Source organism: Lactuca serriola, chromosome 1 (genome assembly GCF_051521515.1).
Source record: "Lactuca serriola cultivar US96UC23 chromosome 1, Lser_US96UC23_V15, whole genome shotgun sequence".
Taxonomy (NCBI): Eukaryota; Viridiplantae; Streptophyta; class Magnoliopsida; order Asterales; family Asteraceae; genus Lactuca; species Lactuca serriola.
In genome coordinates this window covers 227,279,400-227,306,194 of record NC_136408.1, presented here as the reverse complement: position 1 = coordinate 227,306,194, position 26,795 = coordinate 227,279,400, and positions in this window count along the sequence as shown.

Below are 26,795 nucleotides of genomic sequence, written 5' to 3'. Positions count from 1 at the left end.
TCAGCTGGCAAATGCTTGATCGTCTCGGCCAGTCCATCAACCGAAAGTGCAAGTGAGGAACTGAATATGACAGGAAACAAATGTTTTGCAACAAAGCCAGTGAGTGAGCAGATCAACGACTATGATAGGTTGATCAAAAAGGTACAATCCATCCTTGAATCACTTAAAGTTCCATTAACAAATTATGAAGAAGAATTAAATGAATTAAAATCTAAATTTTCTAACTTAAGTAGTAGTCTCATACAAACTCGCTTAGCGAATTCTAACCTAACCGACCAACTCAGCAGAGTATCTTCGAAGAATGAGAAGAGAAGGATGTGGATTGAGCTGAAGGAGGCGGAGTTAATTAGAGCTAGGGATGAAATTTTTTATTTGCAAAAAGACAATTTGATGTTTTTAAAACAAAGAAATGTTTTTTGTTTAATTGCTAAGTGTTTGTATACAAATATTGCTCAGTTACGTTTAAGTTGTGAGATAGGAAAGAATATTCACAAAATGATTTTTCCCTTTCTTGAATTGAAGGAAGACGAGATCATAACAGAACGTGAATCAGAAGTGTCATCGGATGAAACATCCGTGTCTTACAAAATCGGTCTGGATAAAATAGAAACCTTCATTGATTATAAGGAACATAAGTTTATGCTAAAAATATTTTAGATGAAAATGATAAATTAAGAATAAATTTAGATACTTTAAAATCATTTGACATGTCCAATGCCAAATTGACCTCCAAAAATAGAATGAACCTTGATACTACATCTGAATTTGATGAAGAAAGCGACATGAGTGAAATCTCAGCAGAAGATGTCATTGATTGCTCCGAGTTTGTAAAAAGCGATACTGAGAATGAGAAACCCCTCATTTTAGAAAATTTGGTTGAATTTGTTCACATGACAAAAGACAAGCCACAAAAACTCAAGGAAAAGGCGGTGGTTTATCAAAAAGTTCAAACTGTGCCAAATCAGGTGTATGCAGCAAAAGGAGTCACTTCTAGACAAACAGCAAAACTAAGAGTCTTGGTGGAAAAAGACAATGCATAAGGTTGCAAAGATTTCTTCTGGTCGGTACCTATTGACAACACAGATGAAACTGAAGGCTTGTCTGAGCAAACTTCATGGAGGGTTAAAGGAAGATACGTTGCTGAACCCATCAACAAACCCTCCAGCTTCGACAAACCAAGCACAAGTGGAACTAAAGAGATTCCTGAAGAACCAAAGAAAGAACCGAAAGTTATAAACAAAACAACCGAAACTCAAAGAGAGAAACCAAAGGCCAGGTTCAATATACATAAATCATAGAAGGAACTAGCTGAACAGAAACGCTTAAGAAATCAATGATATGCAAAGAATCTGAATGAGCGAAAGAGTTACTGGCATTCCCAAAATCCCAACCATGTGCCTCCTAAGAAGGTCTCAACGGACAAAGGAAAGGAAAAAGTAAAGTAAAATTTCAGTCCAAGTTCCTACTACTCCAAGTCTCAAAACCGAAAGTCAACATTCGGTCTTAAACCCAATTTCGGCCCTAAACCCAGTTTCGGTCCTAAAGCGAGTTTCAATACATCCAAGTCCCAATGCAAGGCAAATTCTTTTAAGGACATCAAAGGAAAGGGAAAACTAACTTCAAATTCTAAGTTCCACACGAAGAAACCATCATCTAACCTAAGATCTCAAAAGAGAAATCAAAAGCCAATACCATCTAACAAACCAACTAATGGACTTAAGTTTAAACAAGATAAAACCAAAATCAAAGTGTATACAATTAAAAGAAAAGATCAAACCACTTTAATAAAAAGAACATATTTGGTTGATATTTCTACTGCAGTTCCTTATTCTCTGAAAAACTCACCAGGACCCAAGAGACTTTGGGTTCCTAAATCTGCTTAAATTTGCAGGTAATCAGTGACGAGCAGTTCGGTAATGAATGGTATATCAACAGTGGCTGCTCACGTCACATGACAGGGAGGAAGGAAGAGCTGAGGGAGTTTCAGTCCCTGAAAGATGGTGGGTCTGTCAAGTATGGAAATAATTCCTGTGGAACAATCAGGGGATATGGCATGATAACAAGTGGAGAATTCTCGATTCGAAAAGTGGCTTATGTAGAAGGATTACAACATAACCTCATAAGTGTGTCTCAACTAGTCGTAGGAACAGGTCTGAAAGTGTCCTTTGATGATGAAGGGTATGAAATAATTGAAAAACAATCCAAGAAGGTACTCTTGAAATTAGAGCGAAAGGGAGAGATGTATCCATTAATCTCAAACCGATATGTGGCAAACTGGCAATATGTTTTCTAACAAAGGCAAATACAAATGAAAGCTAGTTATGGCATCGAAGATTGTCACACCTCAATTTCAAAGACATGAATAAATTGGTGCTCGGTGATCATGTTCGAGGACTCCCTCTTCTCAAGTCGACAAGGAACATCTATGTGCAGCCTGTGAGACGAGTAAACAAAGCAGAAAGAGCCATCCTACAAGGATCAATACAAAGATTGTTGAAGCTCTTGAACTAATGCACATTGACTTGTGTGGACCTTCGTCTATCGAAAGCATTGGTGGTAGTAAGTACATACTTGTCATCGTAGATGATTTTTCACGTTTCACCTGGGTTTTCTTTCTTAAACAGAAATCTGAAGCAACTCCCAGGTTGAAGACATTTATTAAGCAGGTGGAAGTGCAACTGAAAAAGACTGTGAGAAATGTCAGGAGTGATAATGGGTTGGAGTTCAAGAATAACGACTTTAAGTAATTTCTAGCTAATAAGGGGATCACTCACAACTTTTCAACCCCGTATAAACCACAACAGAATGACATCGTTGAAAGGTGAAACCGTTCCTTATGTGAGGCCGCTAGAACCATGCTTTCTTTTGCTTCACTTCCTTTATACTTCTGGGCTGATGCTGTGGCAACTGCATGTTACACTCAAAACTGATACTTTCTTAATAAACGATTCTTACTTACTCCTTATGAGGTTTTAATTAATAGAAAGCCCAATGTCAAATTCTTCCATGTGTTCGGTTCAAGGTGTTTCACCCTCAACTCAAAGGCGAACCGAAACAAGTTCGATGTTAAAGATGATGAACGTTTATTTCTCGATTATTCACTCTCCTCGAAAGCTTACAGAGTCTTAAACAAATGATCCAAAAGGATTGAAGAAACATATTACGTCACCTTTGATGACAATTACATAAAGAAAGTTCAAAGAAATGAAAGTCACTTAGGGGAAATTTTTCCTACATCAAGACAAGTCTAGGTTCCTATATCCAACCTGTTCGAGGAATACATTTGGTTATTCGATGAACCGGAGAAAGCGGCACACTTAGAGGCAAAAGTAGCCGATAACAAAATTGATAATCTCCAACAGATTATTGATGATGCGGCAAAAGAAATGACAAGTGACATTCCCAAATCTGCAGGTAATCAATCCTCTGTTGACTCTCAAGACTACGACTCAACGTTCAAAGGGGAGAGTTAAAATGCACCAAGTGCAACCAAGGTACTTTCGAGGGGGAGAATTCTACAACATCCCCATCTAATAAAGGTACATTTGAGGGGGAGAATCCAACTCTCTCAGAGGAAGAAAACTTTGATGCTACCTTTGGTTTCGCTTTGCCAGTCGAGGGGGAGAAAGACCAGGCAACTGATGAAGGCGAGAGTGATCACTCAGAATTTGAAGAAGAAGTGAATGCTGAATTGGATCTGACATATGATCCAAATTATCCTCTGTTAGTGAAATGGACCAAGGATCATCCTAAAGAGAAAATTATTGGTGAATCTTTTGAGAAAGTTCTTACTCGTTCTCAAGTAAAAGAGAAACAAACTGCATTACTCTCTAAAGTTGAGTTCTGTATGTTTAATTCGTTCATCTCCAAAATCGAACCGAAAACAATACATGATGCACTTGATCATTCTGATTGGGTTCAAGCAATGCATGATGAGCTCCATGAGTTTGAACGTAACCAAGTTTGGAGATTGATTCCCACACCAAAGGATGCTTCTGTAGTTGGCTTGAAATGGATTTTTAGAAACAAATTGGACAAAGAAGGGAACGTTATTAGAAACAAGGCTCAATTGGTGGTAAAAGGATATTGCCAAGAGGAAGGGATAGATTATGAGGAAACTTTCGCTCCTGTGGCAAGGTTGGAATCAGTTAGAATCTTCCTAGCATATGCTGCCCATAAAAACTTTGAAGTCTTCCAAATGGACGTCAAATGTGCTTTCTTAAATGGAGAACTAGAAGAAATAGTGTATGTTGAACAACCTCCCGGATTCGTGAACGAGAAATATCCTGATCATTGCTATGTGCTGGATAAAGCAGTTTATGGTTTAAAGCAAGCACCAAGAGCCTGGTATGAAACTCTAAGTCGTTTTCTTTAAATGTCAAAATTTAAGCAATGTTCGGTTGACCCTACCTTCTTTCGAAAGATAGAAGGCGAACATCTAATGATAGTTCAAATTTATGTTGATGATATCATCTTCGGCTCTACGAATCCTAGATTAACAGCTGAATTTAGAAAGTTGATAGAGACTAAATTTGAAATGAGCGCAATAGGTCCAATTAATTTTTTCCTTGGTTTAAATATACGACAGGGTCCAGAAGGCATCTTTATAAACCAGGAGGCATACACGAAAAGTTTGTTAACTAAATTCGACATGACAGCTGACTCTAAAGTAAAGGTTCCTATGGCATTTGGTACTAAGTTAACACCGTCTCTGGAGAAACCTACTGTTGACATTACGCCTTATCGACAAATGATAGGGTCCCTTATGTATCTAATAGCTAGTAGACCAGACATTATGTTTTTTGTTTGCTATTGTGCTAGGTTTCTAGCAAATCCAAGAGAACCTCACATGCTGGCTGTAAAGAACATCTTCCATTATCTAAAGCGAACTTCATCTCTCGGTCTCTGGTATCCTACCAAATCAGGATTCTTTATAGCTTTTTCTGATGCTGATCTTAGAGGGAGTGGACTAGACCGGAAGAGCACTACAGGTGGATGCCAATTTCTTGACAAAAAACTTGTTAGCTGGCAGTCCAGAAAGCAAACCTGTATGTCACTTTCTACATCAGAAGCCAAATACATAGCTGCAAATTCTTGTACTTCTCAAGTTATATGGATTCAAAGTCAACTAAGAGATTACGGGCTAAACATGAAGAAGATTCCTCTCTATTGTGATTCAGAAAGTACAATAAGGATTTGTCACAATCCAGTGCAACATTCCAAAACTAAGCATATTGCACTTAGATATCATTTTATCAAGGATCATGTCGAAGAAGGGAACGTAGAAGTACATTTTGTTCGATCTACTGATCAACTGGCCGACATATTCACTAAGGCATTACCTGAAGCACTCTTTAACAAAATCTTACAAGGCTTGGGTATGATGGAAGCAGAGTCGGTACCAAACACTCAAATCTCTCATTAAAATTACACAAGCGAAATGGAGCGAACGCTCGGTCTATTTCAGCTCCTTAATTTCTGAGAACCGAAATGAACCGAACGCTCGGTCTATTTCGGCTCCTTAATTTTTGGGAACCGAAATGAACCGAACGCTCGGTCTATTTCGGCTCTGAAATTTTTAAGAACCGAAATGAACCGAACGCTCAATCTATTTCGCTTCACTCAATTGAGATAAGTTTTCGGTTGTATACTGTGTAAATTACTTCTCTTCTCTTCATTTGATCTATGCTTATTTATTTTATCTGCTTTCTTTTTTTTATATTTTTTTTTCAGAAAACTTCAAAAATCCAAAAATACTTTTTTCTTATTTTATTTTTATTTTTGTTCAGGAAACTCAATATTTCAAGATACTTTTCAATTTGTTTGTTTTGTATGGTGTGTTTGTTCTTACTTTAATTAGGTCCCAAAGGTTTCAGAACCAAAGAATTTGGAGTTTCGACAGGTACAATTATTTCTACACATACTAGTTAAGGCTCCCTAGAAGCATGCTGCTGCATGTTGAGCAAAGCCTCTATGACGTCGAGTAGGCCTTAATGATTCGATCTATACCTATCGTTTCTTCCCAATAAGGCCGTCTACATCAACTCCGTCTAGAGCTACATTACTCTTCTCATTTGAGTCAAGAGTTTCTCTGCTTGGTCATATTACAGTAGAAGGTACTTTTGGTTCTCAAACCACCTTCTTATATTCTCCATCGACTTTCATTTCACCAATGTAACCCTTGAGACTCTCGGTTCTTACCACTATGGTTTATGGTTGCACAAAGTCTGTGTTTGTGATCTTGGATACGTATGCCACGTGCTGAGTGAAACCCATAATCCAACTCCAACAATGAATTGATGGTAAATTATTAAATTCAAGAACTTACTGGTTACCCAATGAAATCCTTTTTTATTTTTGCGTGATCTTTATGAAATTGTCTAAAACAAAGGCATTTCTTCCCAACAAGAGCCAGTTTATTTTTTTTGGATTTCTATTACATCCATTGACCCTCCAATTTACATCTCACCTACTTGTTCAACAGACCACATTGGTTTCACAAGTACTTCTTCCAACAATTGATCTTATGTTAAGTATTAATGTTCGGTTGAAGATAAGCCACCCTTAAGCCTATATCTTGAAAAGAAGCCTTTCGATGTTTCTCTATAAACACTTGATCGTATTTTTCAGGATTCCACACAAGCACTTCAAGTCTATTTTGACCTTGAAGGAAGCGATTCTTGCCCGGAATCACCTACTTTCTGTCTTCTCTTAAGACATCACGCACATTCCATACACAATTGCTTTATTTCTTTATGGATTGTCACTCTATTACATGAAAATTTTATTTTCCAAAATTCTAGTTGCTGTTGGTTCAAGTTTTGTTGACACCGAGGAATTCATGTCTCTTAAAGTCATATTGAAGTTCAAAAGACGATTAAGGATAAGTATTTGGCGCGTGAATTTGAAAGGTCCCCATCCGTACGCGTGCTGACGTATTTCTTGGAGCACTCAACCTGTCACAAAGCAGTTTTTCAGGAGACGTTTTAGTGATCACGTCATTATCCTCATGATTTTTCTCTCTCCTAGCAACGGTAGATAAAGGGTTTTGACGATTCTTTGTCTTTTACCAGTCATAAAGTTTCTCCACTATAGCGGTGATTTGAACTGTTCATCTTCCTTCTTCGATCAACAATGGCGACTTCTTCAGTTCAAGATCAGACTGCTTCTTCGACATTTCTTTCCATTAAGGCAAATCAAAACATGATCATTGAACTCAATCCCTTCCTCTATGATTCCTATATGTTACAAGTTGTGGAGTGTTTGAAGTATTCTCCATTGGTTCAGGCCCTAACTCAATTTGAAGTTGTTCCCATGTCTCTCTTGACCCAAGTTTACTCTACAACAACCTTCGACAAGAACAAAGAACGCATCTACTTTCAAATACACTCTAAAAAGGCCTCTATTTCCAAAGGGAGGTTTTGTTCTTTACTACATCTTGCGGTTGATTCCTCTATTATCTCACCTGATTTCATCATAATTGCACAGCTATTCTCAATGCTATATGAAATGGGATATACAGATGTACTGACCACCATTAAAAAGATCAAGATGTCGTGTCTCCCGTCTCAATGGAACGGGCTTCTTACTCTTTTGATTAAAAGCTTGGCGGAACGAAGTGCTGGATCGGATGGCACCAGTAAAGGATTTCTGACAATCCTCTATGGTCTTTACAACAATTTAAATCTTGATTATGGGTCTATTATTTGGTCTCAGGTTGTACAGAGCCTCAATAATTCCACTCGTCATTCCGATATTTCATTCAAAGAAGATCATGATATCTGATCCCATGAAGTTTCATCACAATGGATCCATTCCTGAATCGCTGTTCCGTTGTGTCTCAGCAGAAAGTAAGGTTATGGCGGAATACAGAAAGCTTCCTCCAAAAGAACCACGAGTCCTTACTCCGGAACAACATGCTGCCCTGGATGCAGTTGACAAGCCAAGTAACTGAGGAAAAAGGGTAAAGAAGGAAATAACTGAGAAGGATGAAACTAAGCCTTCCAAATCAAAGAAGCGAAAGTTGGAGAAAGCGGGTTCTTCTAAGCCGAAGAAGGTTAAAAGAATGGCAAGAAAATCCCACAGTCCAACTCCTCCAAACTTAGGTAACCACGATGACACAGTAGAGGACTCTCTTCAGGAATCTCCAAGAGGAAATACTCCACCTAGGTCTCCTACTCCAACCGAATCTCCTTCTCATAAACAACCAACTCCACCTCCCTCACTGAAACCAAAAGTTACAGTTTTGGTTGTTCTTAAATCAACCTCTATTTCAACACCACCAGTTACTTTCATTTCCTTTCCTACAACCACTTTCACCACTACAATATCAAATGCACCACCTGTGTCTTCTACACCTATTTCGATAATACGTTTACCTCTTATCATTACTCAAACCCCCACCCCTACCATTCCTGAACAGACAGTGGTCGTCAACGTATCTGAGGGGCAACTACTGACACCCAACCTCCTGTCATCACTAAACCACTTTCACCAACCAACTCAACCGGTTCCGGTGCTACTCTAGGAAGAGACAATGATGAGTATGACTCTACATACTTTAGTCCTTATCGGATTCAATCTGATGAAGACAATGACGCTCCTGTCAACCGCCAACAGTTGCAGAGCATTCATGAAAAGCTGGAACAGTTACTTGAAGACAATAAAGCTTATGGTGGGGTAGTTCTTAAAGCTTTTGTGGAAACTACCATAGAACAATATGCAACGGCTATGGACAAATCAACTGATGCAATAAACGAATCGACTTCTACTTGCAGAAAAGCCTTTGCCGATGTTACTGAAGTTGTTCAAACTACGCAGCTCTTTTTGGATTCTCTTAAAGCGCATGCTGATACAAATGCTGCCAAACTCCGTGAATCTGTTGAATCTCTTTCAAGATCTCTACAGGAAGAACAACAGAAGTTTGCTGATGTTCATTCCTCCATCCAAGCCGAAAATACTTCCCTTATAAGTTCAGTTTCCTCTCGGCTGGACTCACTTCATGCTGATATTGCCAAAGATAGTGTTTTAAAAGAAGAAATTGCTCGTCAAGCCTCTTCCATTGAAGTTCAAAAAGTTCAACTGGCTCAAGCCGAGAAGGAGATTACCTTATTAAATATCGAGAAATCTGTCTTACGAAGTTGTGCAAGTGATGTCGCGGACATGTTGACCAATCTCCTGGGTGCTCATGATCCAATTCTAACTATCACCATCTGGAATCATCTTGTTGGCAAATTGTTTCCTGCCCTTGCCAGGCTTCATGAGATGAAAGGTGTTTCGGAGCCTTTCATTAATCCAAAACAAGGGGGAGAGGGTGACCAACAGAAACTAATGATAACAACTGAAACTCTTAAACCAGTTATTCCGGTCTCTAAAGAACTGAAGGTTAATGTAGCTTCAGGTTCTGGTCCAACTGATAAGCAGAAAAAGGTTGTCAATGACAGTGATAGTGATGCAGAAGAGACTATTGCTAAAGCCATCAAACGCAAGAAAAGAAATAAAGAATTAGATGACAATCTGAAAATAACAAAAGATGCAGAGGAAACAAAGAGGCATAACAAAGAAGAAGAAGATGTACTGAAGTGTAAGAAGGCTCTGTTTCCTGAGTGGACTAGAGAGGTGCTAATAAGTCAAGTAATAGAATCACCAAGTGTTTATTGGTTAGAACCGATTGCCTCTTTCGACTGTGAAAATTCAAAGGACTCACAGTTCGATATCCCAATTACAAGGAAAGCATTTACATTCCATTGTTTTGAGTCGACTGTTGAGGTTCCTTTTCCTAGTCCTAAGGTTGAGCGAGAGCTTATCGACTTTTACCTAAAGTATTGCCAACCTCAATACTTGACATGAAGTGCACAAAAAATTAAAACAGTGAAGGTATTGAAACCAACACCGGCTGGAAGGTTTGTGAACGTGCACTTCAAGATTACTCGAGGGTCTGCAAATTCGGTTTCAATGATTTCTTTGGCAGATCTACCCAATCTCAATCCTCATGATTGGATATTGCTGTACAACATTCTGCTCTCTGATCCGATGGAGTATGAGCCGATTCTAGAGCACTTAAAAAGAATGTTAGCCTCCTACATCTATGAAGTTGCAACGATGGATCAGGAGATAGAGAAAGTGATGAACAAGAAGCCGATGCTCAAGCCCACTCAAAAGCCAGGGGATGTGAACTCTATGAAGATAGGGCAAATTGATTCGACACATCTAAATGTGATGTTTACTAAAGGAGAAGCTCACAGGTTTTTGTTTGCTCTAGTAGATAAGCACCTATTTTCTACAGACTTCTTGGAGCACATTATCAACTTGATACATCGATGCAAGCAGAACTCGGATGCTGACAAGAAAAATTTCACTGACATGCTTTGTTGGTACATTACCTTTCGGTACCATCTTTTGGCTATCATCCCGAGGATATTCAAGACGGTGAAGAAGCCTTCGGTTATTAAACAGGGTTAAAGTCTCGGTCCCAAAGACGCAAAGGGGGAGATTGTTAGGGGTTATTGTGTTGCGTCTTGGGCTTTTTGTTTTATAACCGGATTGGGCCTGTCCATCCGTGATTCTCTTGTAGGGTTAGACTATATATATTCATGCATGTGTGCATTATAGAAGAACTTTATTACGTTTTGAGTGTTGTAACCCTAAACCACCTCTACAGTCGAAGTTCTTAGTCGAGTTGTTCTGAGGTGTTGAAGCATTAATCATTCCACATATTCAAACCACATTCATGTCTATATTTACGTACTTATTTGTTTTCATGCATATAATCAATCGATCCTTAAATAACTAATTGTTAGGGGTTATTGTTTTGCATCTTGGGCTTTTTGTTTTATATCCGGATTGGGCCTGTCCATCCGTGATTCTCTTGTAGGGTTAGACTATATACATGCATGCATGTGTGCATTATAGAAGAACTTTATTACGTTTTGAGTATTGTAACCCTAAAACACCTCTACAGTTGAAGTTCTTAGTCGAGCTCTTCTGAGGTGTTGAAGCATTAATCATTCAACATATTCAAACCATATTCGTGTCTATATTTACGTACTTATTTGTTTTCATGCATAGAATCAATCGATCCTGAAAGAACTACATTCTAACATCTTATCAGTTCAACATTTTGAGAAGGTGAATCTCTTCACCATACCAATGGCTCAAAGGCACCAAGGCCGGCCCATTCTATGATATGTGGTACACTAGTTGATGTAGTGTTATATGGCATGATTGTTGATTATATGCTAGGAGCCATGCTAGTTTTATATGTGTACACTTGTATGGAAGACCATGGGGGGAGTACATCACACTTGGATGTAAGACCATGAGGAGAGCCCATGGTTTTCCTATTAAGGACCATGGGAGAGCCCATGGCACCTAGATGTTAGACCATGTGGAGAGCCCATGGCTTTCCTATTAAAGACCATGGGGAGTCCATGGCACTTAGGTGTAAGACCATGTGGGGAGCCCAGGGAATCCTGAAGTAAGACCTTGCGGTGGGGGGAGGGGGGAGCCCACGACATCCCTATATGTTGTATGCATGGCTTATAAGGTTTATGTAGCTTTTATAGCTAATATGCATTATGTGATTATGTGGATTGTGTGGCATATGCTCTGGGGAACTCACTAAGCATTAGCTTACAATTTGTTGAATTGTTTCAGGCACTTCTAATCCTAAGGGAAATTGCAAGGCTTGATGGCGCGACATGCACTCTCTGACATTTTGATTTGATGCGAGACTCTGATGTTTGAAACAATATGTTAATGTTGTGAATTCTAAAAACAATAGTCATTGTTACTCAAATTTTATGGGAATGTTTGGTTAATTAAAGATGAAAATTTTATTTGAAAATTTGGGTCATTACAAGTTGGTATTAGAGCCTTGGTTTGAGGGATTCGGGGAACACTCTCAAGTATGTCAGGACTCAAACTAAACAAATGGTAACCTTGTTTTCAAAAATAAAAGTTAAAAGCTTCTTAAAACTGAAAAGAGGAGAATGCAATGCGCGTGATCGGCCGAGCCAAGTAAGTATTTCCCCAATATGTTAGCCAATTTTATACTGATATTTGAGTTATGAGAATCGTATGAATCCTTCTACGTGTATGCTTTCAAAATTATATACGGTTAGGGTCTTATAGCGTCACTAAGTCTGTTTGTCCTTATTTCCTATTCCTTGTTTGGTCGTGGTCTTAGGGTGGATTCTGTTATTCGAAAGCCTATTTGATCCTGTTCTGTGTATAATTTGCATACATAAGGCAACCTGATATGATTAAGTTCTGGTTTGATATGGATGGAGTAAATCTTAGAATAGCCTAGGATTTGAGTTATACGGTAGCCTGTGAGATATGATTTGTTTTGGAACGAATTAGAGTTATCAATAGAGCCTTGGGGAAGGTACTGGTACGTCTGGAAGGTAGTATTGGGCCCGTACTACTGAAAGCACATGACCTATACCCGAACTAATGTTAGATCTGAAAGCTCTAAGGAGAACCGCTGTGGGAGGATCCCCTCTTTGGACATCCCGATCATTATATTTTATGGTATTGCAGTGCAGTATGGTGGTGACACGGTTTGGAGCTGGGGATCATGATCCAGGTCAGGGTCGGGTGACATTACCGAGCCCATTGATGAGAGGATATGCGATCTTATTGCAACCGAGGTTATGAGAGGCACCCTTGATGCTGCCCCAATGATTTTTGGGAGGGTCTAGGAAGGGATGATGGAGATTCTAAAGGAGAGACTCAGGGTATTCGGATCCGAGATTGTTGTGGGCCAGCTCGGGGCCCGAATCCCTCGTTCCGAGAGTTCAAGGCGTGCGAGGAACCGGAGTTCTTTGGGGTCAAGGACCCCATAGTTTGCCGATGCTGGGTGGAAGACATAGAGAACGCCTAGTGCACGACTTCTTGCCCTGATACGGCAAATGTGTGTTTTTCTTCATGTATGCTGAGGGATTGAGCCTAAGATTAGTGGGGAGATGTGACTAGCCAGGTGGGAGCAACTAGTGTTGCTGAGATGACATGGGCAGATTTCGTCAGACATTTTGATTTTGAGTTTGCACCACCTATTGAGGTGTAATGGCTAGTGAGGGGGTTTCATGAGCTCCAGCAGACCACTGAGACTGTGGCGGAGATCACTGCCAAGTTTCAGGAACGAGCACTGTTGATCACACAGTATGCTACAGACGAGGATATGAGGAGGAAGAGGCATCATTCCATGCTGCGGGATGACAGGGTTCAAAACCCTGAATGAGATGGTGGAGAAGGCCCGTGAGTGGGAGATGGAGTTGGACTTCCGCACCAAGCGGAAGCCCGAGCAGGCGCATACAACAATAGGTCAGTCTAAAAGGCCTAAGACCTCGGATACTTCTAGTAGGGGCCAGGAGGGCCGTGGCCGGTGTGCCATGTGAGGTAAACAGCATAGTGGGGCTTGTCGAGTGGAAGGCTCGGGATGCTATACATGTCGCCAATCGGGTCACGTGATCAGAGATTGCCCTAAGAAGGGCTTGATTTGTTTCCACTACAACCAAACTGGCCACATATAGGCCAATTGTCCGAGGTTTCAGGGGGAAGGAGGAGCAGTGGTGGTGCCTGCGCTGACCACAATGAGGATTACTGATGGTTGCCTTGCTAAGGTGGATGCTCCAGTGGTGAAGATCCGTACATTTCAATTGACTATCGAGGAGGCTCGGGCAGTGCCAGACGTCGTGGTTGGTACGTGTTTTATCTTTCTTGCTTGATATTGATTTGTATTGCTTATGTGTATATATGTGCTCATGTATAGGGAACTTTTTAGTCAATGGTATGTCAACTGATGCTCTATTCGATTCGGCTGCTACCCGATCGTTTGTATCTCTTGCACTTAGCAAAAAGTTTCAGGACGCGCCGGGGACTTTGGGTTCCCTGCTTGAGGTTGAGATTGCGGATGATCGCACTGTAAGTGCTGCTAGGGTGTATTGGGACTGTGTCTTGAATGTGCTTGGGGAGAGGTTTCATGTTGATCTAGTCCCGATACTGTTGCGAGGGCTGAAGGTGATCATCGGGATGGACTGGTTGGGGGCCAATAGGGCCATGATCGATTGTGAGCACCAGCTAGTGAGGGTTTGGACCCTAAGTGGAGGAGAAATGGTTATTCATGGAGAGAGGGCCTCAAATGGGCCAACCCTCTGTTCAGCTGCAAGTGCTAGAGATGGATTCATTAGGGTTGTCAGGCTTTTTGGCTTATATCTCAGATACGAGGTTTGAGACCACGACAGATTTGTGCAGTGTACCGGTTGTACAAGAGTTCGGGGATGTCTTTCCCGAGGAGTTACCTAGAGTGCCTCCAGAGAGGCATGTGGAGTTTCGTGTTGATTTAGTGTCGGGTGCCACCCCGATAGCCAAGTCACCATACCGGGGAGCTCCACCCGAGATGTAGGAGCTGTCTATGCAACTTCAGGAGCTACTGGATCGAGGGTTTAGTCATTCGAGTAGTTCCCCGTGGGGAGCACCGGTCCTGTTTGTGAAAAAGAAGGATGGGTCACATAGGATGTGTATCGATTACCGAGAGTTGAACAAAATAACGGTGAAAATCCGTTATCCGCTCCCGAGGATAGACAATTTTTTAGATCAACTGCAGGGTACATCTTGGTTTTCCAAGATTGATCTTCGGTCAGGGTACCATTAGATGAGGATTATGGATGAGGATATACTGCAGACAACCTTCAGGACTCGGTACGGGCACTATGATTTTGTGGTGATGCCATTCGGGCTCACCAATGCCCCAGCAACGTTCATGGATCTTATGAACAGGGTATGTAGACCGATGATGGATCGGTCAGTGATTGTTTTTATTAATGATATCTTGGTCTATTCTAAGAACAAGGTACATCATGAACAACATTTGAGGGAGGTATTGGAGACACTGAGAACGGAAAGGCTATATGCCAAGTTCTCAAAGTGTGAATTTTGGTTGCGAGAGGTGGAGTTTTTGGGGCACGTCATCAACCAGGAGTGTATTTCAGTTGATCCAGCCAAGGTTGAGGCAGTGATGCAGTGGGAAGTACCGAAGAATGCATGATATCCATAGCTTCTTGGGAGGTACCGAAGAATGCATGATATCCCCAATTCTAGTGCTACGGGAGGGGCTGGATGATTTGGTAGTGTATTGTGATGCATCGATCTCAGGGTTAAGGGCGGTATTGATGCAGAGGGGGAATTTGATTGATTACGCCTCGAGGTAGTTGAAGCCCCATGAGGCAAATTACCCCACTCACGACCTGGAATTGGGGGTAGTGGTGTTGCCCTCAAAATCTGGAGGCATTACTTGTATGGAGTGCGGTGCACTATTTATACTGATCACAAGAGTTTGAAGTATTTGATGGATCAGCAGAACCTCAACATGCGACAGAGGAGTTGGTTGGATGTGCTAAAAGATTATGACTTTGAGATCTTGTACCATCCAGGGAAGGCCAACGTGGTGACCGATGCTTTGAGCCGTAAGACGGCGAGTTCCTCGATTGGGAATATTTGCTTGAGGATGACGGTGATCCCTCCATAGTTGGATATGATCAAGGAGGCTCAGGTGGAGGGTTTGAAGAAAGAGAACTGGAAGATAGAGTGGATTTGGGGTCAATTTCCATTGTTTGTTCTGGATAGTCGAAGTCTTCTAACACAGTGTGGTTGGTTGTGGGTACCGGTAAGCGGGGGTGTGACACAGAAGATCCTGGAGGAGGCACACAAATCCAAGTTCTCTATTCACCTGGGAGCTACAAAGATGTCTAGAGACTTGAGACAGAGTTACTGGTAGCCCTGCTTGAAGCGGGAGATCACTTGGTTTGTGGAGTTGTGCTTGAACTGCAGGAAGGACAAGGTCGAACATCAGCGACCTCATGGTAAGGTTCAGCCGCTACCCATTCCCATGTGGAAATGGGAAGAGATCACCATGGACTTCATCACGAAGTTACTGAGGACAGCGAGGGGTGTGGATGTCGTATGGGTTATTGTGGGTACACTTATGAAGAGTGCCCACTTTATTTCGATCTCCGAGAGCATCTGCGTGGAGAAATTAGCGGATATTTACGTGCGAGAGGTGGTTGTTAGGCATGGGGTGCCGGTGTCAGTAGTCTCCAACCGGGATGTTCGATTCACATCTAGATTCTAGAAGAAGTTCCACGAGGAACTAGGCACTCAGTTGTATTTCAGCACGACATACCACCCCCAGACAGATGGCCAGAGCGAGAGGACGATCTAGACACTCAAGGATATGCTTCGGGCATGCGTGTTGGATTTTGGAGGAAGTTGGGATACATACTTCCCATTAGCAGGGTTTTGATATAACAATGGCTATCATGCTAGTATTGACCGACCCCCATTTGAGATGTTGTATGGCCAGAGGTGTAGGACCCTAGTTTTTGGGGCGAGGTTGGACACCGAGTCATGGGGAGCACCGATGTAGTGCTTAAGACTACCGCGTTGATTCAGGAGGTACGTGACCGGTTGCGAGTCGCATAGAGCCGTCAAAAATGTTATGTTGGCCGGCGTCGATCGGATCTTGAGTTCCAAGTGCAAGACTTCGCCTTGCTAAAAGCATCACCATGGAAGGGTATTATTCGGTTCCGGAAGAGGGGTAAGTTAGGGGCCTAGTGTATTGGCATGTTCAGGATATCGGCCTAGGTGGGTGGCTTACCGTTCGGATCCGCCGGACGAGCTTGGCCAAATTCACAACACCTTCCATTGGTCTCAGCTTCGGAAGTGTGTCACAGATGAGGCTGCGGTTACATCTTTGGATGGAATTCAGGTAAATGAGAGCCTGAGCTACATAGAGCGGCCCGTGGTGATTTTTGAGAGGAAAGTCAAGGTCATTTGTAATAAAGAGGTGAAGGTAGTGAAGGTGCAATGGCAGCACTGAAGGGGCTCCGAATGGACATGGGAGCTGGAGGAAGAGATGCGAGAGCACTACCCAGACTTGTTTGCATCAGTAGACTTCGAGGACAAAGACTAGTTCAAGTGGGGGATATTTGTAACGCTTGTTTCTGGTAACAATTCATTTTCATAATTTTAATGTTTTAGAGTGAAATCGACAAGTTGATGTCCTTCAACTCATCGATTAGATGTCATTGTGGGACGTGGGATTGAGGACCTACTTGACGAGTTGTAACGCACAACTCGACAAACAGGCGCTGTAAAGGAAAACCTTAAATTTTGGGGTTTACACCTTATGTAATCTCCTTAAAACCTTGAGGCTGACCTTCCATTAGCCTCCAAACCCTAAGAACATCAGTGCTAAACCCTAATCTCCATTTTCTCTTATATTGTGAGTTAGAGTGACTTTTGGAGCTTAAGAAGAAGAAGATAGTGAGAAGAAGGAGAAGATCTAGCAAACAAAGCCCTTACTCTTGAGATTGACCATCTTGTGGACTATTGTAAGCACTAAAGATTCGATTTTTATCTTAGAATATGACTAGATCTTGAGTATGCTCATGATTTCCTATGATTCTTGTTGATTGCATGCATGGGGTTCATAAAGCATGGATGCCATGCATGGATTTTAGGGCATATTTTCCTTCTTTGGCCATTTTGACTTCAAGACATGCATATCCATAAAGCCTCCATCTTTGGAACATTTTTAGGATTAGAACCTCTTTTGGGAAGGAAGGATTCCAGATCCCTAGAGTCTTGAACCACATGGATAATATTTTTAGCTTCCCAACCTTTATTAACAGCTTTAGAGAATTTGGAGTGATTCTAGAGGATAAAGTTGGAAACTTTATCCTTCTAGAGGCCTTTAGGTTTCAGATCTATGCCATACAGTCCCTAAAATCGATGTTTAATCCGAATAAGCAAACAGGGGAAAAAACTCGACGAGTTGGCTTGGGTTTCCCCGTCTTCTGGATATTAAGTGAACTCTCCGAATTGATGAGACAACTCGACGAGTTAGCTAGGGTTTGTCCCGGTTTTCCGGACACTGAAGGAACTCGACGAGTTACTAGATGCACTCAACGAGTTGGGGTTAACATGGAATGTTGATCTTGACGGTTGGCTTGGACTTTGACCAGGGTTAGCCAAGTTTGACCTTAAGGGTGTTTTTGGTATTCCGAAATTTTAACAAAACTAGTCACATGATGATTGTATGAAGTTGAGTTGGAGCTATGCGTTGGGACTTATCTGATCTTTGTTGGGTTAGTGTCTAAGTCCATAACTATAATTGGTATGTACGTGACCCGATTTGGCATGGTCTTTTTGGGTTGCATGGCATCGGAACAATTTGGATAGACTTTTATGAGAAAATGATATTTATGATTTATTAATATATTATAAGTTCTAATATATTAATATGAAATCAAATTATTTAATTAGTATTGATCAAGAATTAATTTGGAATTAATTTTATGATCAAAATACACTAATTAAATATATGGGGATTGATTGTGTAAATCATTCATTCTTGTATATGTGGGCTTATGATCCATAGTTCTTCATGTTGGGCTAAACCCATGGAGTAACCCATGGATAATCCATAGAGGTTTTAACCCATGGAGCATGAAGGATATGGAATGACATGAGTTACATCGAGTAACCCTAATAGCCACAATATACAAAGACCCTATAGCTCAAGAAATCGGTCCTAAGGGGTTCATATGAGAGGGCTAGCTGATTTTGAGCATAATGACTTTTCTCTCAAGTTATTCCAAGTTGTAGTTGGTGTTGTGTGAACCATTTGAGGTGTCACACTTGGGGCACTAGGCTCTTAAGCTCCATGGAATCAAGCTACAACACAAAAAGGTATGTTACTCTAACTAGTGTCTTATTTGGTATATGAAAATGCATCCTAGTTATAGGTTTAATCCCTTGGAAAACATTTGCATGTATAATTAGTGAAAACATAGATCCAAGGTATTTAGGGTTGTATGTGCACCATAGGATGTTGTATTTTACCAAAATCCTTCAGTGGTATCAGAGCCAAGGCTTGTTTTCAATTATACTTGATGCAAATTCCTGAAAATAACTGAAAAAATCAATTTTCTGGCTATCTGGGTTGTGGACTCGCCGAGTCCATTGATGGACTCACCGAGTCCATGAAGAAATTCATCTTACTCGTCGAGTAGGTTCATACACTCGATGAGTAGGAGTCCCTAACAACATATTTTCGACTTTTAAGGCTGAAATTGGACTAGAATCATTACCCTAAGCTGTTTTTGAACCTATAAACCTGTTTTTGATGTGGTAATGTTCATTCTAATCCAATTCAATAGATAATTGTCAATAGATTCATGTTTTGTATTAGTTTAATGGTTAGGCTAATTACATGAAAATTGTTCGATTTGAATTATCTTTTTCTTATGAGTTAGTTTAGATTAATAGAAAAATTATGTGATAATTTGTTTTCAATCTAGGTTGAGCTAAATGTTATTCATAAAATGTGTTTTTGTAACTTGTCCTCAAGTTATATGAAAAGTCACATTTATGATTTTTAAAACTCATAGAATTTCCATAAGTTATAAAAAAATGAAGAGTCTCATATTTAAATGTTTTAAAGTCTTCCATAACTTGTCCTCAAGTTATGGAACGTGAAGAGTTTTTCAATAAAACTACTTGAAACTCATAAGTTATGGAGTTGAAATTTTTTTTGAATTGTTCAAAAATATGCCCTCAAGTTTTGGAATTTGTAAAGTTTCCCCGCATGAATACTTTAATTCCAGGTTAAACCCTTAGAATTTTAAAAGTTAAAATTCAACCCTTATACTTTTATAATATTAATAGTTAATAGTTATATATATATATATATATATATATATATATATATATATATATATATATATATATATATGTATAAGAACAAAGTCAGTCTTACCGTTAGTAGACCTCATTCACGAAGCCAGTCTATATAGGGGGTATAAGGTTACTGCCTATAAAATGGCAGTTTAATGGGTGTCTACTCTCACCTACCGCTTCCTTGACTGGTGGAGGGTCGTTAGCCGAATGGGTAGGACAGGACTATAATTCTCTGTTCATTAAAAGTATAATGATAAATAGTAAGTAACTAAACATTTATAAATTCACAATCTTAGTTAGTTAGGAAAATCTGAATTTGGTGCTAACCCATGAAATTACACTTTGCACCTTGCTTAAGTCGTTAGTGGAGCGCGTGTGGTTAACTGACACACTAACTTGGATTTAACAAGGTTGGCAAAGGGTGATTTAATGTTTATCATAGGTCGGTGGAGCGTGTGTGGTTAACCGGCACATCGATTAGGTGATAAATAATTAAGAGTACCAAGTATATTCGCATGGTTATTTACACCTTGTTTTATGATCCTCGGCATCCCAGTCACAAAACTTGAAGGGAAAAATTGAGATTGAAACATGCTATTGAAAAGCTCAATGAATATCAAAAGATCTAGGAGTTTCAAATCCAGTTAAGACCTAATAATTTATTTCGTTTTTCATGGTGGAAATTGGTGAATCCTTATTCACTTACCTTCAAATATTTTATAGCTTGGATTATGGCATCTCTCTTCCAAGTTATAAAATATTATGTTGGATCCTAGCCTTAATATTTCATATTGGATGTTATATTAAGGATTTAAATCAACTAAATTTAATATCTCCCATATTAGATGTCTGGTTCAGAAAACTATGGTCATCCCAAATCGCTTGGACCAAGCTTTCCTAATGAAGATGATGTCCCGTGGTTGGAGTATGGAAATCATACTTCAATTCCTCCACCTCTTCCAATTATTCTCCCTATCCCACAAGTTCTTAAATAGTTCAAGGTCACTCAAGTCCAATTGGCAAGCAAAGTCTATGTGTGCTCACATCTTGGAGATGAAGACGCATATTGACAAGTCGGGAGAGTTGGGTGTCAAAGTCTTGAGGAAGTTGGTTGTTGACTAGGTTCTTCGGTCACTTTCTAAGTCACATAGTGAGTTCTTTAAGGACTATTATGTAACAAACTATGACATGACCCTTAATGATCTTACCTATTTGCTTGATGCTACTGAATCAACAATGATTTGGAGCATTTGTAAAGCAAATTTGATTAGAAGATCGACTTCCCAAACTTCCATGGACTTTGATATTGGTAACATTGGAAATCCAGAAAAGCTTTCTCTTCCCAATGGAAAGCGATCGGCCATATTCAATTCTGTTGACCAAATGGTAAAGAGAAAGGCTAAGTCTGAGATAGTCTCGTGTACCATTCCCAAAGGGTCCATGTGTTGTTGTGTCCAAAGGAAGGGGCATTGGTTGCGACGCTGCCCTATTTACCTGAAATATCATGAGTATGTAAGGTCAAAAGTTTGACTCTACTTCGGGTAAATTCCACTATCTGACTCTATTAAGTTCCTATTTGGAGATTCTTATACATAAAGTGACTAGGTCACATGTTGATTTTTTAAGAATCAAAGAAAAGAGGAAGCTTAAAGGAAGAATATGCTGATTCTAATCGCGAAGATGGATTTCGATCGCATGGTTCGGTGATCAGAATTTTGAGTTGTTGCTTAAGAGTTATGATATTTGCTTAGGAATAGATAACAACAAGTTTTCATATGCATTTGCATTGTAAGGATAAGTTTTTTTTTTCCACAAGTATTAAAATAAAAGAAAAAAAAGTTTTAATTTTATTTATTTTAAATATACTTACAATGGAATTTGTGAAAAAATTGTTGTCTATTTGATTCCATTGATAGCAATGTTGGAAAATTGGATTTGATTCTTTCGTTTGTGGTAATGCCATAATTCACCAAATTAGGAAAGATTCTCATCACCCAAGTTTTAGTTGGATAGAAACTTGGAATCATGCAACTTGATTTGTATGATGAATGAAAATTTTCATCCTTGAGAAATTAAGACTAATTCCTTGTTCACGTGTATATGTGAGTCAAGTGAAGGATTAAAGGATCGGTTACACTTGTGTGTGTGCTAGTCAGATCCACCACAAAGAACGATAAGGCTATTCGTCATGATTTACTAAAAGTTTAGTAAATATGGTTTTACTTATAAGTTTAAGTATAATTCTGAAACATTGGAAAAGTTTCAATGTAAGGTAGAACGAATAAGAAGAATCAAATTAAGCAGAAAGATAAAAGTTTCTCCAATCTTGAAAGATGGGAGAGTACATTAGTATCACGCTTTATGATTATATTAGTGAATATGAAACCATATCACAATTAATCCTCTAAGGACATCTTAGTGAATTTGTTTGACTAAGAAGAGGAATCGTGAATGGTTGAATTGTGAAATCAAAAAGATAAGTCATATGTCGTTCCAATATTGAGTCTTAGAGTGATACTCCAAGATTGTAACTTCAGTGACAAAATCTTAAAAAGGTTTATAACACTTGTCAAATGTAGAGTAAAATGTTTTCTTACTCTTGTACATTTGAAATTGGTAAGTTGTGATGTTTTGGATAAAACAGAGGCCAACTAAGGTCAATTGTGTGAAGTGTTTCTCTTGATAAGAATCCACACTAACTCTTGAATATTTTCTTTGTCAATGAATAGTTCTTGACAAGAGAATCTTATATGTGAAGAGGTCAGTGGGAGTCTTAAAGATCTTGCAAAGTTTAAAGAACTAATCAAGAATAAAACTTGTTTGTCACTAGCACATGACTTGAGGTTTGTAACCTATCGTGTTGACATATTCTTATTTATGTGCCCATTCCAGTTAAAAGTTGACTATGTATGTGAGTTCTATAAGTTCTCAGTTGTTTGCATAACTACTTGAAAGCAATGGTAGGCCCTTGTGCTGCCAGGTGGCAAGATGTTAAGATTGAACAAGTTCAGTCCATATGAGTTTGGATTTGTCACTAACCTTGTTTTGTGATTATGGTTTTGAAAAATTCACATGGATAGGAACACATACACCACAAAATCTAAGTGTCATAAGGTTTCTCTCCGATTCATGAAAATGATGGCGAGGAAACGCTTTCACTAAGTAGGATTTAAGTAGATAGCAATTGTGATATTGGCATTCTCAAAGTCGTTAGTGGAGCATGTGTGGTTAACCGGCACACTAACATGGACTTGTGAGAAATGGAAAAGATCAAAACATTATGATTACGACATCCCTCTTCATAACTGTTTAGACACACATGTGAGCTATCTAAGGAAAGGTGTATGATTTTGATAAAGTTTTATCAAAGGATCTCATATCAGAAATCTAAACTTTGGTAAGAAAGTCAATAAAGTATTAATTTCTAAAAGTCTAACTGATATCTGGATACATGTCAAAGCTAGTGGGAGCGTAAGTGTGATGCTAATAATTATCATGTTAGTGGGAGCATGATTATTATGTTAAGTATTGAAAGTTAGCAATGTTAATTATAGAAAACAAAAGTTTCAATTGGGAAAATTGTTTTGCTATAATTAAGGGAGAGGAAATTATACTTCATTTCAATTCTAAAAGGTTAGATTGAGATTTTAATCATCTTTAGTCAAGGATATATATATATATATATATATATATATATATATATATATATATATATATATATATATATATATATTGCGTTCTCAAAATTCGATTATGACTACGACATCCCTCTTCATAATCGAATTTTGAAAACATGGAAAATAAAAAAATATTGTAGCAAAAGAATGTTCTAGGATCATGTCTTTATGTTAGACATCATGAATCATATCCCATATTCTTTGGGTATAGGATCGATTACATGTGCTAAAATCTTTATCCTTTCTAAATTTTCCAAATGCCTGGGGCATTAAGAGGGGAAACAATACTAGAACTGGATATGACTAAAGTGATTAAGCAATTGTCGGGGACAATTTGAGGTTTACAAAAGATTGGTTGCTTATGGACAATTGGAAGTATAGTGTTAATTTTGGGAGACCATATCCACATATTCTGAAAGGAGGCAACTCTTGTTGAGAAGTGATAGTCAAAATGGAATGTGGAAATGTTTCCGTAGGTGGAAGTTATTCATTAAATCTGTGTAAGGTTAGAAAACTTAATGTAATAAGGATGTTCAAAGGAATTTACTTTGAATTTGAGACTTCGTTTCCATGGAATTGATCTCCATTGGAATACTTTGTAATGTCTGTTGACAATTTTTTGTGACTTTTGTGCATAGTCATTACAAGAGGATCATGGCATATAAGTTTAGAATCTAACAGATTATAGTAAATGGCAAAATTTTGGTATTCTTACATTTGCAGGAAGGATTTGGTATTGTGAAATGAGCATCATTGAAATTTTGTTCAATTGGTCTATTTCACAAAGTAAGGATCATAGACAAACATAGTGTGCATACTTGGAGTATGGCATAGCTATGGTTTGGACAAACATAGTGTGCATGATTGGAGCATGGTATTACTATTGTTTTAATTCAAGTGCTAGGTTGATAAATAAGAACATTATACAATGAATAATGTGTGATCAATATGGTGATAAATAAAAATGTGTTCTATTTATATTCATAAGTTCTAAGACCATATTGGGTTCGATTATTCGTGTGTTTCACTTTGCATGTTTTGACATCCAGAATAATGTAACGCCCGCATATCCGGGCTAGTCAATTTAGAGGCAATAGGGGTCGAAAATGACTTTTCGACAAAAAGATTATTTAGAATAAATAATCTTAACCAAGTTGTAGAATATGTCACAGGGTTTCCGTACATATAAAGAACGCCGAAATCCGAGTTATAACGAAGAAGTTATGACCCGTCGAAGTTTCGCGTCGGAACCGGCACGGCGCCGGGAAGCGTAAATAGTAAATTTATGATAGAGCGAGATTTAGATTTAGCGCTCTAAACGAAAGTCGTAGAATATGTTAAACTAAGAACTTCGATAAAAAGAACGCCCAAATCTGACTTCGTATGAAGAAGTTACGATTTTTCGAAGTTTCGGATTAGCAGTGTACAGTCCGAAATTCGAATATTAGATCGAGCGATTTTTAGCCGACACAACCTAAACGAGAATTGAAGATCTCATTATTAGTAGCGTAACAATAAAAAGACAGACGGAAATGGACATCGGATGAAGAAGTTATGAGATTATAACGGACCAATCCTGTCCCGGCCTGTTAAAAATATAACTTTAAAAATAAATTCAAAATTAGCCGAAGGAGTCTAAACGAAAGTTGTAGAGTGCGTCTCCACCTACGCATGGATATAAAGAACGTCAAAAACGGAGTTTGTATGAACGAGTTACAAATTATAATAGCATATTTACGTATTAAAATAAAGTATAAATCATATATACGTACACATATATATACATATGTATATATCATTAGAAAGGTATCGACGATGCGGTCATTATAAGACTAATGTTGAGTTCTTTCGACATTAGTTTAGTACAAATATCTTTAAATCTATTTAAAATAGTATTATAAAGGGGTGTTTGGTTGTTTATATAACTATAAGGTCATTAAGTAATTATGGGGGGTAGTTTTTGTAAATTCAATTACTATAAATAAGAGGCTTGGGCTCTCATATTTCTTGCACCATTCTCTTGATTCAAGAGTCTTTCTCTCCTTATCCTCGGAGCATTTCGGTCCCTCGTGATTCGACTTCTCTTTCTGTAGTTTTAGTATAGTAAGGTGAGCGCTGAAGCGCTGCACGAATCTTTCTTAGAAAGATTCAGCGACAAAGTTCTGCCCCTACAGAGCCCGACTCCTAGCTAAAATCCCCTTGTAAGTAAGTTATGCTTACCCTATTTTAAATATAGTTTATATTTAAAATTAGTATTGTTATTATAAATTTATAATAAATATTGAGCTATTATTATGACTTATACAAGTGTCGTTATAATATCTTTTTAACTACTCGCGGTACGGGGAATCTGGTTTAAAGGGCCGCATAGGGTTGTTGGATTTCAGAAGTGCTATATGCCAAAATGGTCCTGCCCTCCGGTGTTTTATGTCTGGCCCCTGTCTGTACATAGTGGTTGGAAAGTATTGTTTAAACGCTTATATAATAATAATAATAAGACTAATAATTAGTCACGGTAAATATTAGACTAAAATCTAGTGGTAATAATACTAGGTTTCGTCGAAGGAAATTATTTTAAAGTAAACGAAGCGCTGTCCGAGTACCGAGTCACCACCTTCTCAAGTGAGTGCATAGTTACTTTCATCTTACACATAGATATGAAGTATTTTATATAAACTACGTGCTATGTGTGCACATTATCTGAATACTTGTTGTCTATGCTGGTTGAACGTTTTATACATGTTTTAAAGGACTTAAACCGTATACATATTTTATATATACGAAAATGTTGGGTATGAGATGGGTAGATGAATGATGAGAGATAGAAGATGACGTGAGTATACATTGGCAGCTACAGACTTAGTGCCTATGGGACAAACACCGGTAGCTATGGACTTAGTACCTTTTAGACATTGGTAGCTATGGATTTAGTACCTGTAGGAATTGGTAGCTATGGACTTAGTACCTGTTGAACATTGGTAGCTTATGACTTAGTACCTATTAGATAAAGACTGGTAGCTATGGATTTAGTACCCGATGAATAGACTATAGCAGCTATTGAATTAGTGCTTTATGAACATTGGCAGCTATGGATTTAGTGCCAGTCCCATAACCCTGGAAGTAAGGGACTTCGGAATAAACGAATGCAGGATAGATGACTCTTAGGTTAAATCCTTAAAGAGTAAAGAAGATAATGGGGATGGGTAATTGGGTTGATTGTTTGATTGAACATCATAATTATATTATTGTGGGTTGAAAACCCTATGTACTCACCAGGTTTCCCAACCTGACCCACTCAGTTTATGTATATCACAGGTGACGAAGTGAAGTGACATTACACTGAGAGATTTAAAAGAGATGTAGATCACTAGTGTA